Source organism: Heterodontus francisci, chromosome 3, assembly GCF_036365525.1.
Source record: "Heterodontus francisci isolate sHetFra1 chromosome 3, sHetFra1.hap1, whole genome shotgun sequence".
Taxonomy (NCBI): domain Eukaryota; kingdom Metazoa; phylum Chordata; class Chondrichthyes; order Heterodontiformes; family Heterodontidae; genus Heterodontus; species Heterodontus francisci.
This window is the reverse complement of record NC_090373.1, coordinates 196,348,877-196,365,480: the sequence shown is the minus strand read 5'-3', so window position 1 is coordinate 196,365,480 and position 16,604 is coordinate 196,348,877. Positions and strand designations below refer to the sequence as shown.

Here is a 16,604-nt window from a genome sequence, read left to right as displayed (position 1 = left end):
ACACCTCACCAGCTACCAATACCCTCCCACCAACTTCCCAGACATCTCACCAGCTACCAATACCCTCCCACCAACTTCCCATACACCCCACCAGCTACCAATACCCTCCCACCAACTTCCCATGCATCCCACCAGCTACCAATACCCTCCCACCAACTCCCCATACACCCCACCAGCTACCAGTACCCTCCACCAACTTCCCATACACCCCACCAGCTACCAATACCCTCCCACCAACTTCCCATACACCTCACCAGCTATCAATACCCTCCCACCAACTTCCCATACACCTCACCAGCTACCAATACCCTCCCACCAACTTCCCATACACTTCACCAGCTACCAATACCCTCTCACCAACCTCCCATACACCTCACCAGCTACCAATACCCTCCCACCAACTTCCCATACACCTCACCAGCTACCAATACCCTCCCACCAACTTCCCATACACCTCAGCAGCAACCAATACCCTCCCACCAACTTCCCATATACCTCATCAGCTACCAATACCCTCCCACCAACTTCCCATACACCTCACCAGCTACCAATACCCTCCCACCAACTTCCCATACACCCCACCAGCTACCAATACCCTCCCACCAACTTCCCATACACCTCACCAGCTACCAATACTCTCCCACCAACTTCCCATACACCTCACCAGCTACCAATACTCTCCCACCAACTTCCCATACACTCCACCAGCTACCAATACCCTCCCACCAACTTCCCATGCACCTCACCAGCTACCAATACCCTCCCACCAACTTCCCATACACCTCAGCAGCAACCAATACCCTCCCACCAACTTCCCATATACCTCATCAGCTACCAATACCCTCCCACCAACTTCCCATACACCTCACCAGCTACCAATACCCTCCCACCAACTTCCCATACACCCCACCAGCTACCAATACCCTCCCACCAACTTCCCATACACCTCATCAGCTACCAATACTCTCCCACCAACTTCCCATACACTCCACCAGCTACCAATACCCTCCCACCAACTCCCCATACACCCCACCAGCTACCAGAACCCTCCACCAACTTCCCATACACCCCACCAGCTACCAATACCCTCCCACCAACTTCCCATACACCTCACCAGCTACCAATACCCTCCCACCAACTTCCCAGACACCTCACCAGCTACCAATACCCTCCCACCAACTTCCCAGACACCTCACCAGCTACCAATACCCTCCCACCAACTTCCCATACACCTCACCAGCTACCAATACCCTCCCACCAACTTCCCATACACCTCACCAGCTACCAATACCCTCCCACCAACTTCCCATACACCTCACCAGCTACCAATACCCTCCCACCAACTTCCCATACACCTCACCAGCTACCAATACCCTCCCACCAACTTCCCAGACACCTCACCAGCTACCAATACCCTCCCACCAACTTCCCATACACCTCACCAGCTACCAATACCCTCCCACCAACTTCCCAGACACCTCACCAGCTACCAATACCCTCCCACCAACTTCCCATACACCTCACCAGCTACCAATACCCTCCCACCAACTTCCCATACACCTCACCAGCTACCAATACCCTCCCACCAACTTCCCATACACTCCACCAGCTACCAATACCCTCCACCAGCTTCCCACACCATCCCATTAACTTCCCATACACCCCACCACCCATAGCTCCTCAACCAGGTGCCTATGCACCAATAGTTCATACCCACCACCAACATAACCTCCATCAGCTTCCCATAATCCCATCGTCTCGCACTTGTTACACAACAAAGAGGGAAATGTAGTCAAAAATATCTTTCAAAAGATCACTGGAACCAGGCAGAAAAGGTCAAGTCGATGTGTTTGCACGTTTGGATAGGGAATGCACTGTGATGCATCTGATGGTTCACCGTCCAGGATCAGCTGCAAACGTTAGTAATTTAGATGAGGTACTGTGAGGGTCGGTGAGTTTCTTGGGTGAGGAGGGTTTACGGGAGAACACTGCAGCTACGTACACCTGAGCTCACTCAAAAAAGATTCTCTTTGATTGAAGGATTTAATTATCTGTGAAAGTGACTTTTCATGTACTGATTGTCTTGCAGTCCACACTCCCCTGGAGCCATTTCCTGCAGTTTTGGGTGATGAAGTTTGCCAGGACTTCATTATTCAGTGAGTATTGCATGGCGGTAAGAGACTGCTGAAGATCAGCTCATTTAGCAAGTTCTGAATGAGAACGAGAGAGATAGAGTGAACCGTGGGTGTTTTAGGAGAGAGATAGAGTGAGCGGTAGGTGTTTAGATAAAGTGAACGGTGGATGTTTAGGAGAGAGATGGAGTGAACGGTGTGTAGTTTAGGAGCGAGATGGAGTAAACGATGGGTTGTTTAGGAGAGCGATGGAGTGAGCAGTGGGTGGTTTAGGAGAGAGATGGATTGAACGGTGGGTGTTTTAGGAGAGAGATAGAGTGAGCGGTAGGTGTTTAGATAAAGTGAACGGTGGATGTTTAGGAGAGAGATGGAGTGAACGGTGTGTAGTTTAGGAGCGAGATGGAGTAAACGATGGGTTGTTTAGGAGAGCGATGGAGTGAGCAGTGGGTGGTTTAGGAGAGAGATGGATTGAACGGTGGGTGTTTTAGGAGAGAGATGGAGTAAACGGTAGGTGTTCAGATGAACGGTGGGTGCATTAGGAGAGAGATGGAGTAAACCATGGGTGGTTTAGGAGAGAGATGGAGTAAATGGTAGGTGGTTTAGTAGCGAGATGGAGTAAACGGTGGGTTGTTTAGGAGAGAGATGGAGTGAGCAGTGGGTGGTTTAGGAGAGAGATGGATTGAACGGTGGGTGTTTTAGGAGAGAGATGGAGTGAGCAGTGGTTGTTTAGGAGAGAGATGGAGTGAACGGTGTGTAGTTTAGGAGGGAGATGGAGTAAACGGTGGGTTGTATAGGAGGGAGATGGAGTGAGCAGTGGGTGTTTTAGGAGAGAGATGGGGTAAGTGGTGGGTGGTTTAGGAGAGAGGTGGAGTGAGCGGTAGTGTTTAGATAGCGTGAACAGTGGGTGTTTAGGAGAGAGATGGAGTGAGCAGTGGTTGTTTAGGAGAGAGATGGAGTAAACGGTGGGTGTTTTAGGAGGGAGATGGAGTAAACGGTGGGTGTTTTAGGAGGGAGATGGAGTAAACGGTGGGTGTTTTAGGAGAGAGATGGAGTGAGCGGTGGTTGTTTAGGAGAGAAATGGAGTGAACGGTGTGTAGTTTAGGAGGGAGATGGAGTAAACGGTGGGTGTTTTAGGAGAGAGATGGAGTGAGCAGTGGTTGTTTAGGAGAGAGATGGAGTGAACGGTGTGTAGTTTAGGAGGGAGATGGAGTAAACGGTGGGTTGTTTAGGAGAGAGATGGAGTGAGCAGTGGGTGTTTTCGGAGAGAGATGGAGTAAGTGGTGGGTGGTTTAGGAGAGAGGTGGAGTGAGCGGTAGTGTTTAGATGAACGGTGGGTGCATTAGGAGAGAGATGGAGTAAACTATGGGTGGTTTAGGAGAGAGATGGAGTAAACCATGGGTGGTTTAGGAGAGAGATGGAGTAAATGGCAGGTGGTTTTAGGACAGATATGGAGTGAACGATGGGTGTTTAGATGCAATGAGTGGTGGGAGGTTTTAGGAGGGAGATGGAGTGAGTGGTGGCTGGTTTTAGGAGGGAGATGAAGTGAATAGTGAGTGGTTTAGGGGAGAGATGGAGTGAGAGGTCAGTGGTTTTTGGAGAGAGATGGAGTGAACGGTGGTTGGTTTTAGGAGGGAGATGAAGTGAATAGTGAGTGGTTTAGGGGAGAGATGGAGTGAGAGGTCAGTGGTTTTTGGAGAGAGATGGAGTGAACGGTGGGTGGTTCAGGAGAGAGATGGAGGGAGTGGTGGTTGTTTGAGGAGAGAGATGGATTGAACAGTGGGTGGTTTAGGAGAGAGATGGTGTGAAGGTTGGGTGATTTTAGGAGAGAGATGTAGTGAGCGGTGGGTCGTTTAGGAGAGAGATGGAGTAAACGGTGGGTGTTTAGATGGAATGAGCAGTGGGTAGTTTTAGGAGAGAGATGGAGTGAGTGGTGAATGTTTTTGGAGAGAGATGGAATGACTGGTGGATGTTTTTGGAGAGAGATGGAATGTCTGGTGGATGTTTTTGGGGAGAGATGGAATGTCTGGTGGATGTTTTTGGGGAGAGATGGAATGTCTGGTGGATGTTTTTGGGGAGAGATGGAATGACTGGTGGATGTTGTTGGAGAGAGATGGAATGACTGGTGAATGTTTTTGGGGAGAGATGGAATGACTGGTGGATGTTTTTGGGGAGAGATGGAATGACTGGTGGATGTTTTTGGGGACAGACGGAATGACTGGCGGATGTTGTTGGAGAGAGATGGAATGACTGGCGGATGTTGTTGGAGAGAGATGGAATGACTGGTGGATGCTTTTGGAGAGAGATGTAATGACTGGTGGATGTTTTTGGGGTGAGTTGGAATGACTGGTGAATGTTTTTGGGGAGAGATGGAATGACTGGTGGATGTTTTTGGGGACAGACGGAATGACTGGTGGATGTTTTTGGAGAGAGATGGAATGACTGGTGAATGTTTTTGGGGAGAGATGGAATGACTGGTGAATGTTTTTGGGGAGAGATGGAATGACTGGTGGATGCTTTTGGGGAGAGATGGAATGACTGGTGGATGTTTTTGGGGAGAGATGGAATGACTGGTGAATGTTTTTGGGGAGAGATGGAATGACTGGTGAATGTTTTTGGGGAGAGATGGAATGACTGGTGAATGTTTTTGGGGAGAGATGGAATGACTGGTGAATGTTTTTGGGGAGAGATGGAATGACTGGTGGATGTTTTTGGGGAGAAATGGAATGACTGGTGGATGTTTTTGGGGAGAGATGGAATGACTGGTGGATGTTTTTTTGGGAGAGATGGAATGACTGGTGAATGTTTTTTTGGGAGAGATGGAATGACTGGTGGATGTTTTTTTGGGAGAGATGGAATGACTGGTGGATGTTTTTGGGGAGAGATGGAATGACTGGTGGATGTTTTTTTTGGAGAGATGGAATGACTGGTGGATGTTTTTGGGGAGAGATGGAATGACTGGTGGATGTTTTTGGAGAGAGATGGAATGACTGGTGGATGTTTTTGGAGAGAGATGGAATGACTGGTGGATGTTTTTGGAGAGAGATGGAATGTCTGGTGGATGTTTTTGGGGAGAGATGGAATGTCTGGTGGATGTTTTTGGGGAGAGATGTAATGACTGGTGGATGTTTTTGGGGAGAGATGGAATGTCTGGTGGATGTTTTTGGGGAGAGATGTAATGACTGGTGGATGTTTTTGGGGAGAGATGGAATGTCTGGTGGATGTTTTTGGGGAGAGATGGAATGTCTGGTGAATGTTTTTGGGGAGAGATGGAATGTCTGGTGGATGTTTTTGGGGAGAGATGTAATGACTGGTGGATGTTTTTGGGGAGAGATGTAATGACTGGTGGATGTTTTTGGGGAGAGATGGAATGACTGGTGGATGCTTTTGGAGAGAGATGGAATGACTGGTGGATGTTTTTGGGGAGAGATGGAATGACTGGTGGATGTTTTTGGGGAGAGATGTAATGACTGGTGGATGTTTTTGGGGAGAGATGGAATGACTGGTGAATGTTTTTGGAGAGAGATGGACTGACTGGTGGATGCTTTTGGGGAGAGATGTAATGACTGGTGGATGTTTTTGGGGAGAGATGGAATGTCTGGTGGATGTTTTTGGGGAGAGATGGAATGTCTGGGGAATGTTTTTGGGGAGAGATGGAATGACTGGTGGATGTTTTTGGGGAGAGATGTAATGACTGGTGGATGTTTTTGGGGAGAGATGGAATGTCTGGTGGCTGTTTTTGGGGAGAGATGGAATGACTGGTGGATGTTTTTGGAGAGAGATGGAATGTCTGGTGGATGTTTTTGGGGAGCGATGTAATGACTGGTGGATGTTTTTGGGGAGAGATGGAATGACTGGTGAATGTTTTTGGAGAGAGATGGACTGACTGGTGGATGCTTTTGGGGAGAGATGTAATGACTGGTGGATGTTTTTGGGGAGAGATGGAATGTCTGGTGGATGTTTTTTGGGAGAGATGGAATGTCTGGTGAATGTTTTTGGGGAGAGATGGAATGACTGGTGGATGTTTTTGGGGAGAGATGTAATGACTGGTGGATGTTTTTGGAGAGAGATGGAATGACTGGTGAATGTTTTTGGAGCGAGATGGACTGACTGGTGGATGCTTTTGGGGAGAGATGGAATGACTGGTGGATGTTTTTGGAGCGAGATGGAATGACTGGTGGATGTTTTTGGGGAGAGATGGAATGACTGGTGGATGTTTTTGGGGAGAGATGGAATGACTGGTGGATGTTTTTGGAGCGAGATGGAATGACTGGTGGATGTTTTTGGGGAGAGATGGAATGACTGGTGAATGTTTTTGGAGAGAGTTGGAATGACTGGTGGATGTTTTTGGGGTGAGATGGAATGACTGGGGGATGTTTTTGGGGAGAGATGGAATGACTGGCGGATGTTGTTGGAGAGAGATGGAATGACTGGTGGATGCTTTTGGAGAGAGATGTAATGACTGGTGGATGTTTTTGGGGTGAGTTGGAATGACTGGTGAATGTTTTTGGGGAGAGATGGAATGACTGGTGGATGTTTTTGGGGACAGACGGAATGACTGGTGGATGTTTTTGGAGAGAGATGGAATGACTGGTGAATGTTTTTGGGGAGAGATGGAATGACTGGTGAATGTTTTTGGGGAGAGATGGAATGACTGGTGGATGCTTTTGGGGAGAGATGGAATGACTGGTGGATGTTTTTGGGGAGAGATGGAATGACTGGTGAATGTTTTTGGGGAGAGATGGAATGACTGGTGAATGTTTTTGGGGAGAGATGGAATGACTGGTGAATGTTTTTGGGGAGAGATGGAATGACTGGTGAATGTTTTTGGGGAGAGATGGAATGACTGGTGGATGTTTTTGGGGAGAAATGGAATGACTGGTGGATGTTTTTGGGGAGAGATGGAATGACTGGTGGATGTTTTTTTGGGAGAGATGGAATGACTGGTGAATGTTTTTTTGGGAGAGATGGAATGACTGGTGGATGTTTTTTTGGGAGAGATGGAATGACTGGTGGATGTTTTTGGGGAGAGATGGAATGACTGGTGGATGTTTTTTTGGGAGAGATGGAATGACTGGTGGATGTTTTTGGGGAGAGATGGAATGTCTGGTGGATGTTTTTGGGGAGAGATGTAATGACTGGTGGATGTTTTTGGGGAGAGATGGAATGTCTGGTGGATGTTTTTGGGGAGAGATGGAATGTCTGGGGAATGTTTTTGGGGAGAGATGGAATGACTGGTGGATGTTTTTGGGGAGAGATGTAATGACTGGTGGATGTTTTTGGGGAGAGATGGAATGTCTGGTGGCTGTTTTTGGGGAGAGATGGAATGACTGGTGGATGTTTTTGGAGAGAGATGGAATGTCTGGTGGATGTTTTTGGGGAGAGATGTAATGACTGGTGGATGTTTTTGGGGAGAGATGGAATGACTGGTGAATGTTTTTGGAGAGAGATGGACTGACTGGTGGATGCTTTTGGGGAGAGATGTAATGACTGGTGGATGTTTTTGGGGAGAGATGGAATGTCTGGTGGATGTTTTTTGGGAGAGATGGAATGTCTGGTGAATGTTTTTGGGGAGAGATGGAATGACTGGTGGATGTTTTTGGGGAGAGATGTAATGACTGGTGGATGTTTTTGGGGAGAGATGGAATGTCTGGTGGATGTTTTTGGGGAGAGATGGAATGTCTGGTGGATGTTTTTGGGGAGAGATGGAATGTCTGGTGAATGTTTTTGGGGAGAGATGGAATGACTGGTGGATGTTTTTGGAGAGAGATGGAATGACTGGTGAATGTTTTTGGAGCGAGATGGACTGACTGGTGGATGCTTTTGGGGAGAGATGGAATGACTGGTGGATGTTTTTGGAGCGAGATGGAATGACTGGTGGATGTTTTTGGGGAGAGATGGAATGACTGGTGGATGTTTTTGGGGAGAGATGGAATGACTGGTGGATGTTTTTGGAGCGAGATGGAATGACTGGTGGATGTTTTTGGGGAGAGATGGAATGACTGGTGAATGTTTTTGGAGAGAGATGGAATGACTGGTGGATGTTTTTGGGGTGAGATGGAATGACTGGGGGATGTTTTTGGGGAGAGATGGAATGACTGGTTCATGTTTCAGGGGAGAGATGGAATGACTCGGAGGGCGGAGTTCCGGACCGGTAAGTATAAAAAACTTACCTCTGGTAAAAAAAAACTGAAAAAGTGACTTCACAGGAAACCTGTGACCTGATTGGCTGGTTGGGAATTTGTACTGAATTTGAAAATAAAACATTGATAAAAATTGATTAAAACCCGATTTAACTAATTAATTAATAAGTAGAGTAACTAAACTGGAGGGAGGAGATTACTGTATTTAGTTAGCATTTAAATTTATGGTAGGAATCTAGCACTAGGGACTGTATAGTTAATTGTAACGTAATTTTGTAAGGGCTTAATAAGTATTTATTTATTTTAAATTAATTTATTAATTAGTGCTAGAAATGTCAGTTAGAGGGGTAAAGTGCTTCACCTGTGAGATGTGGGAGGTCCGTGACGCTTCCAGCGTTCCGACGACTACATCTGCAGGAAGTGTACCCAGTTGCAGCTCCTCACAGACTGCATGGATTGGTTGGAGCAGCAACTGGATGCACTTAGGAGCATGCAGGTGGCAGAAAGCGTCAAAGACAGGAGTTTTAGAGACGTGGTTACACCCAAGGTGCGGGCAGATAGATGGGTGACCGCTGGAAGGGGCAGGCAGTCAATGCAGGAATCCCCTGTGGCTATCCCCCTCGCTAACAAGTAAACCGTTTTGGATACTGTTGGGGGGGATGGCCTATCAGGGGAAAACAGCAGCAGCAGCCAGAGCAGTGGCACCATGGCTGGCACTGTTGTTCAGCAGGGAAGGACAATGCGCAGAAGAGCAATAGTTATAGGGGTCTCTATAGTCAGGGGCACAGATAGGCCCTTCTGTGGACGTGAAAGAGACTCCAGGATGGTATGTTGCCTCCCTGGTGCCAGGGTCAAGGATGTCTCTGAACGGACAGGGGGCATTCTGAAGGGGGCGGGTGAACAGCCAGAGGTTGTGGTCCACATCGGTACCAACGACATAGGCAGGAAGAGTGACGAGGTCCTGCAGGGGGAGTTTAGGGAGTTAGGTAGAAAATTAAAAGACAGGACCTCTACAACCTAGGGTTGTAATCTTGGGATTACTCCCTGTGCCATGTGCCAGTGAGGCTAGAAACAGGAGGACAGTGCAGCTAAACACATGGCTGAACAGCTGGTGTAGGAGGGAGGGTTTCAGATATCTGGACCATTGGGATCTCTTCAGGGACAGGTGGGACCTGTACAAGAAGGACGGGTTGCATCTGAACTGGAGGGGCACAAATATCCTGGCTGCGAGGTTTGCTAGCGTCACTCGGGAGGGTTCAAACTAGTGTGGCAGGGGGGTGGGAACCAGAGCAGTAGGACAGCAGGTGAAATAAATGAGGGGAACTAGTAAATAAGGCCAGTAAGACTAAGAGGAAGAGCAGGCAGGGAGATGTTGCTGAGCACAGCGAGACTGGTGGTCTGAAGTGCATTTGTTTCAATGCAAGAAGTATAACAGGTAAGGCAGATGAACTTAGAGCTTGGATTAGTACTTGGAACTATGATGTTGTTGCTCTTACAGAGACTTGGTTGAGGGAAGGACAGGATTGGCAGCTAAATGTTCCGGGATTTAGAAGCTTCAGGCAGGATAGGGGGGATGTAAAAGGGGTGGGGGAGTTGCATTACTTGTTAAGGAGAATATCACAGCTGTACTGCGGGAGGACACCTTGGAGGGGTCATGCAGCAAAGCAATATGGGTGGAGCTCAGGAATAGGAAGGGTGCAGTCACGATGTTGGGGTTTACTACAGGCCTCCCAACAGCCAGTGGGAGGTAGAGGAGCAGATATGTAGACAGATTTTGGAAAGATGTAAAGGTAACAGGGTTGTAGTGGTGGGTGATTTTAACTTCCCCTATATTGACTGGGACTCACTTAGAGCTCGGGGCTTGGATGGGGCAGAATTTGTAAGGAGCATCCAGGAGGGCTTCTTGAAACAATATGTAGATAGTCCAACTCGGGATGGGGCCGTACTGGACCTGGTATTGGGGAATGAGCCCGGCCAGGTGGTTGAAGTTTCAGTCGGGAAGCATTTCGGGAACAGTGACCATAATTCCATAAGTTTTAAGGTACTTGTGGATAAGGATAAGAGTAGTCCTCGGATGAAGGTGCTAAACTGGGGGAAGGCTAATTATAACAATATTAGGCAGGAACTAAAGAATTTAGATTGGGGGTGGCTGTTTGAGGGTAAATCAACATCTGACATGTGGGAGTCTTTCAAACGTCAGATGATTAGAATCCAGGACCAGCATGTTCCTGTGAGGAAGAAGGATAAGTTTGGCAAGTTTTGGGAACCTTGGATAACGCGGGATATTGTGAGCCTCGTCAAAAAGAAAAAGGAAGCATTTGTAAGGGCTGGAAGGCTGGGAACAGACGAAGCCCTTGAGGAATATAAAGACAGTAGGAAGGGACTTAAGCAAGGAGTCAGGAGGGCTAAAAGGGGTCATGAAAAGTCATTGGCAAACAGGATTAAGGAAAATCCCAAGGCTTTTGTACGTATATAAAGAGCAAGAGGGTAACCAGGGAAAGGGTTGGCCCACTCAACGACAGAGGAGGGAACCTATGTGTGGAGCCAGAGGAAATGGGCGAGGTACTAAATGAGTACTTTGCATCAGTATTCACCAAAGAGGACTTGGTGGATGATCAGCCCAGGGACAGGATTTACTTCCATTTGGAAACAAACGAACTTATTAGCGAGAGGCAGCATGGTTTTGTGAAGGGGAGGTCGTGTCTCACTAACTTGATTGACATTTCTGAGGAAGTGACGAAGATGATTGATGAAGGAAGGGCAATGGATGTTGTCTATATGGACTTCAGTAAAGCCTTTGACAAGGTCCCTCATGGCGGACTGGTACAAAAGGTGAAGTCACACGGGATCAGAGGTGAGCTGGCAAGATGGATACAGAACTGGCTCGGTCACAGAAGACAAAGGGTGATTTTCTGAATGGAGGGCTGTGACTAGTGGTGTTCCGCAGGGATCAGTGCTGGGACCTTTGCTGTTTGTAGTATATATAAATGATTTGGAGGAAAATGTAGCTGGTCTGATTAGTAAGTTTGCGGACGACACAAAGGTTGGTGGAATTGCGGATAATGATGAGGATTGTCAGAGGATACAGCAGGATATAGATTGGTTGGAGACTTGGGCGGAGAAATGGCAGATGGAGTTTAATCCGGACAAATGTGAGGTAATGCATTTTGGAAGGTCTAATGCAGGTGGGAGGTATACAGTAAATGGCAGAACCCTTAGGAGTATTGACAGGCAGAGAGATTTGGCGTACAGGTCCACAGGTCACTGAAAGTGGCAACGCAGGTGGATAAGGTAGTCAAGAAGGCATACGGCATGCTTGCCTTCATCGGTTGGGGCATAGAGTATAAAAGTTGGCAAGTCATGCTGCAGCTGTACAGAACTTTAGTTAGGCCACACTTAGAATATTGCGTGCAATTCTGGTCGCCACACTACCAGAAGGACGTGGAGGCTTTGGAAAGGGTACAGAAGAGGTTTACCAGGATGTTGCCTGGTCTGGAGGGCATTAGCTATGAGGAGAGGTTGGATAAACTCGGATTATTTTCACTGGAACGACGGAGCTGGAGGGGCGACATGATAGAGGTTTACAAAGTTATGAGCGGCATGGACAGAGTGGATAGTCAGAAGCTTTTTCCCAGGGTGCAAGAGTCAGTTACTCGGGGACATTGGTTTAAGATGAGAGGGGCAAAGTTTAGAGAGGATGTGCAAGGCAAGTTCTTTGCACAGAGGGTGGTGAGTGCCTGGAACTTGCTGCTGGGGGAGGTGGAGGAAGCAGGTACCATAGAGACGTTTAAGAGACATCTTGACAAATACATGAATAGGATGGGAATAGAGGGATACGGTCCCCAGAAGTGCAGAAGGTTTTAGTTTAGGCGGGCATCAAGGTCGGCACAGGCTTGGAGGGCCGAATGGCCTGTTCCTGTGCTGTACTGTTCTTTGTTGACTGGATGTTTTTGGAGAGAGCTGGAATGACTGGTGGATGTTTTTGGGGAGAGATGGAATGACTGGTGGTTGTTTTTGGGGAGAGATGGAATGACTGGTGGATGTTTTTGGGGAGAGATGGAATGACTGGTGGTTGTTTTTGGGGAGAGATGGAATGACTGGTGGATTTTTTTGGGGAGAGGTGGAATGACTGGTTGATGTTTTTGGGGAGAGATGGAATGACTGGTGGATTTTTTTGGGGAGAGATGGAATGATTGGTGGATTTTTTTGGGGAGAGATGGAATGACTGGTGGATTTTTTTGGGGAGAGATGGAATGACTGGTGGATTTTTTTGGGGAGAGATGGAATGACTGGTGGATTTTTTTGGGGAGAGATGGAATGACTGGTGGATTTTTTTGGGGAGAGATGGAATGACTGGTTGATGTTTTCTCAGTGAAATGGTCTGAATGGTGGACCTTTCTCTTAGATCAGCTGATTAACCTCATTTTGAAAGCATGCATCCTAAGAAATTGTAACCTGCTCCATGCATAAATCACACATCAGCTGCTACAAGATGGCAGTTCAAGGGAGGGTTGGATGGGTGGATGGTTGGGACTTTTTGAACCACTCTGATGACTGTAGTTGTGACACCAAATGGCTGGACTGATTGCTGCTCCATGTACAGTACTATTGAAGTTTTATAGCATAGAAGACTACCACCAGCTAACTCAGCAGAAACCAGAGATTGAATCTGGGATCTTCCTTATCCGTGATTTGTCTCCACTGAGTGCTGCTGGAGGGCAGACAGGGTGAAGAAAGGAGTTTGATAAGTAAGGGAGTTCAGTCAGGAGGGGAAGTATAAATTAATTAAGAAAAAAATAAATTTAATTAAATTAACACAATAAAGATGGCAGGACAGCTGATGTGTCGTAGCTGCAGTATGTGGGAACTCCTGGATGCCATGGAAATCTATGGCAACCAGGTCTGTAGTAAGTGTGTGGCTTGAGGAGCTTCCACTCAGAGTCATTGAGCTGGAGGCCGAGCTGCAGACACTGCGATGCATCAGGGAGGGGGAAAGTTACCTGGACACTTTGTTCCAGAAGGCACTCACACCCCTTAGGATAGGTTCATCTGTTTTGGTCAGTGGTCAAGGACAGGAGTGTATGACTGCGAGTCAGGCAGGTAAGGGGATTGAGGAGGTGGGGATGGAGGAGCATCAGCCCTTGCAATTGAGCAACAAGTTCGAGGTTCTTTCAGCTTGTATGGACAAGAGCGAGGGCCGTAGTGTGTATGAGCAGTCTGACCATGACACCATGGTATAGGAAGCCACTCAAGTGGGGGAAGCAATAGGAAAGTAGTGGTAGTAGGGGACAGTATAGTGAGGGGGATTGACACTGTTATCTGCAGCAAAGAGCGAGAGTCCAGAAGGCTGTGTTGCCTGCCCGATGCCAGGGTTCAGGACATCTGCTCAGGGCTAGAGAGGAACTTAGAGTGGGAGGGGAAGGATCCAGTCGTCATGGTCCATGTAGGTACCAACGACAAAGGCAGGACACCACACTATAGGAAGGATGTGATTGCACTGGAGAGGGTGCAGAGGAGATTCACAAGGATGTTGCCTGGGCTGGAGCATTTCAGCTATGAAGAGAGACTGGATAGGATAGGAGAGACGGCTGAGGGGGGACCTGATTGAGGTATACAAAATTATGAGCGGCATTGATAGGATAGAAAGGAAGAAACTTTTTCCCTTAGCAGAGGGGTCAATAACCAGGCGGCATAGATTTAAGGTAAGGGGCAGGAGGAGGTTTAGAGGGGATTTGAGGAAAACAATTTTCATCCAGAGGGTGGTTGGAATCTGGAACACACTGCCTGAAGGGGTGGTGGAGGCAGGAACCCTCACAACATTTAAGAAGTATTTAGATGAGCACTTGAAATGCCATAGCATACAAAGCTATGGGCCAAGTGCTGGAAAATGGGATTAGAATAGTTAGGTGCTTGATAGCTGGCATGGACATGATGGGCTGAAGGGCCTGTTACTGTGCTGTATAACTCTATGACTTTATTCAAAAAGTGGGGGAGACAGAAAGCAGGAAACTACAGACCAGTTTGCTTAACATCTGTTATACGGAAAATGTTAGAAGCTATTATTAAAGAGGTTATAGCAGGGCACTTAGAAAATTTCAAGGTTATCAGGCAGAGTCAGCATGGTTTTGTGAAAAGGAAATCATGTTTAACCAATTTATTGGAGTTCTTTGAATAAGTAGCATGTGCTGTGGATAAAGGGGAACCAGTGGATGTACTGTACTTAGATTTCCAGTAGGCATTTGATAAGGTGCCACATCAAAGGTTATTGTGGAAAATAAAAGCTCATGGTGTAGGGGGTAACATTTTGGCATAGATACAAGATTGGCTAACTGACAGGAAATAGAGAGTAGGCATAAATGGGTCATTTTCTGGTTGGTAAGATGTAACAAGTGAGATCAGTGCTGGGGCTTCAACTTTTTACAATTTATATAAATGACTTGGATGAAAGGACCAAAGGTGTGGTTGCTAAATTTGCTGATGACACAATGATAGGTAGGAAAGTAAGTTGTGCAGAGCACATAAGGAGGCGACAAAGGGATACAGATAGGTTAAGTGAGTGGGCACAGACCTGGCAAATGGAGTATAATGTGGAAAAATGTGAAATTGTCCATTTTGGCAGGAAGAATAAAAAAGCATATTATCTAAATGGTGAGAGATTGTAGAGCTCTGAGATGCAGAGGGATCTGGTGTCCTAGTATATGAATCGCAAAAGGTCGTTATGCAGGTACAGCAAATAATTAAGAAAGCTAACAGAATGTTATCATTTATTGCGAGGGAACTGAATACAAAAGTAGGGAGGTTATGCTTCAGTTATACAGGGCATTGGTGAGATCACATCTGTAGTACTGTGTACAGTATTGGTCTCCTTATTTAAGGAAGGATGTAAATGTGTTGGAAGCAGTCCAGAGAAGGTTTACCAGACTAATAACTGGAATGGGCGGCCAACAAGCAACAAACAGCGATAGACTGTAGCTATATTTCTGTTACATTTATCATTTCTTTTTTCCTAGCCTGTGACTTTCTTGGAGAGAAACTAGCCAACCTGTTCGGACTGACATCAGCCAAGTACCAATATGCAGTAGATGAATACTACAGTGCTCAACAACAGGTCATCTAAATATCATAACATCTCTAATTCCCAGATTAATTATGTGTTTCATTGTATATCATTATTTAAACAAGGTGGAATTATTAGGTTAATGATGGACTGCCTCAAATATTTTACACTAATTCTGGTGGACAGTTATCAATAGGTTATTTACAAACTATTACATACAAATACACAATTAACAGGTTGTTGATGGACTGTCTCAAATGATTTACACAATTACTACTATACAATTATTAATAGGTGATCAATAGACCATTTAACACCAATAAAAATATACAATTATCAATATGATCAATAGACCATTGAACACTATTAATAAGGTGCAATTATCAGTAAACAATTTTACATAAATACTGATATAGGATAGGTTCTATTAAACTGCCTTCAATATTTTATACTAATATTGATAACTGCCTCAAGCATTTACAATTATGAATTTATCAATAGGTATTAATAAACTGCCTCAGACATTTTATACTAATAATGATATACAATTATCAATAGGTTATTGGTCAACCGTCTCAAACATTTTACACTTTATACTTTAGCTGCAGAGATAGTGGATGTGCTGGCTATGATTTTCTAGAATTCCTTAGACTCAGGAATGGTCCCATCAGATTGGAAGTTGGCAAATGTTATGCTGCTTTTCAAGAAAGGAGGTAGAGAGAAAACAGGGAAGCACAGGCCAGTTAGCCTAACATCAGTCATTGGAAAGATGCTGGAAACTATTATTAAAGAAGTCTTAACATTGCACTTGGAAAAGCATAGTATGATCAGAACAAGTTAGCATGGTTTTACTAAAGGGAGATCCTGTTTGACAAATTTATTAGAGTTTTTTGAGGATGTAACCAGTAGGGTAGATAAAGGGGAGCCAGATGTAGTAGACCTGGATTTTCAAAAGGCATTCATTAAGGTGCCACATAAAAGACTACTAGGCAAGATAAGGGCTCATGGTGTTGGGGGTAATATATTAGCATGGATAAAGGATTGGTTAACAAACAGAAAGAAGAGAGTGTGCATAAATGGGGCATTTTCAAATTGGCAGGCAGTGAATAGCGGGTGCCGCAAGGATCAGTGCTGGGGCCTTGGCTATATACAATCCATATCAATGACTTGGATTGAGAGACAGAGAGTAATGTATCTAAGTTTGCTGATGATACAAAGCTCGGTGGAAAGGTAATCCGCGGGGAGGACATCGAGAGTCTGCAAAGAGATATAGAC

At 46.1% G+C, this 16,604-nt stretch overlaps 1 pseudogene; it reads left to right on the top strand.

Annotated features, from left to right (window-relative positions):
- The window catches only part of LOC137367176 (protein FAM177B-like), an 89,225-nt pseudogene that overhangs the window by 47,231 nt on the left and 25,390 nt on the right, over nt 1-16,604 (top strand).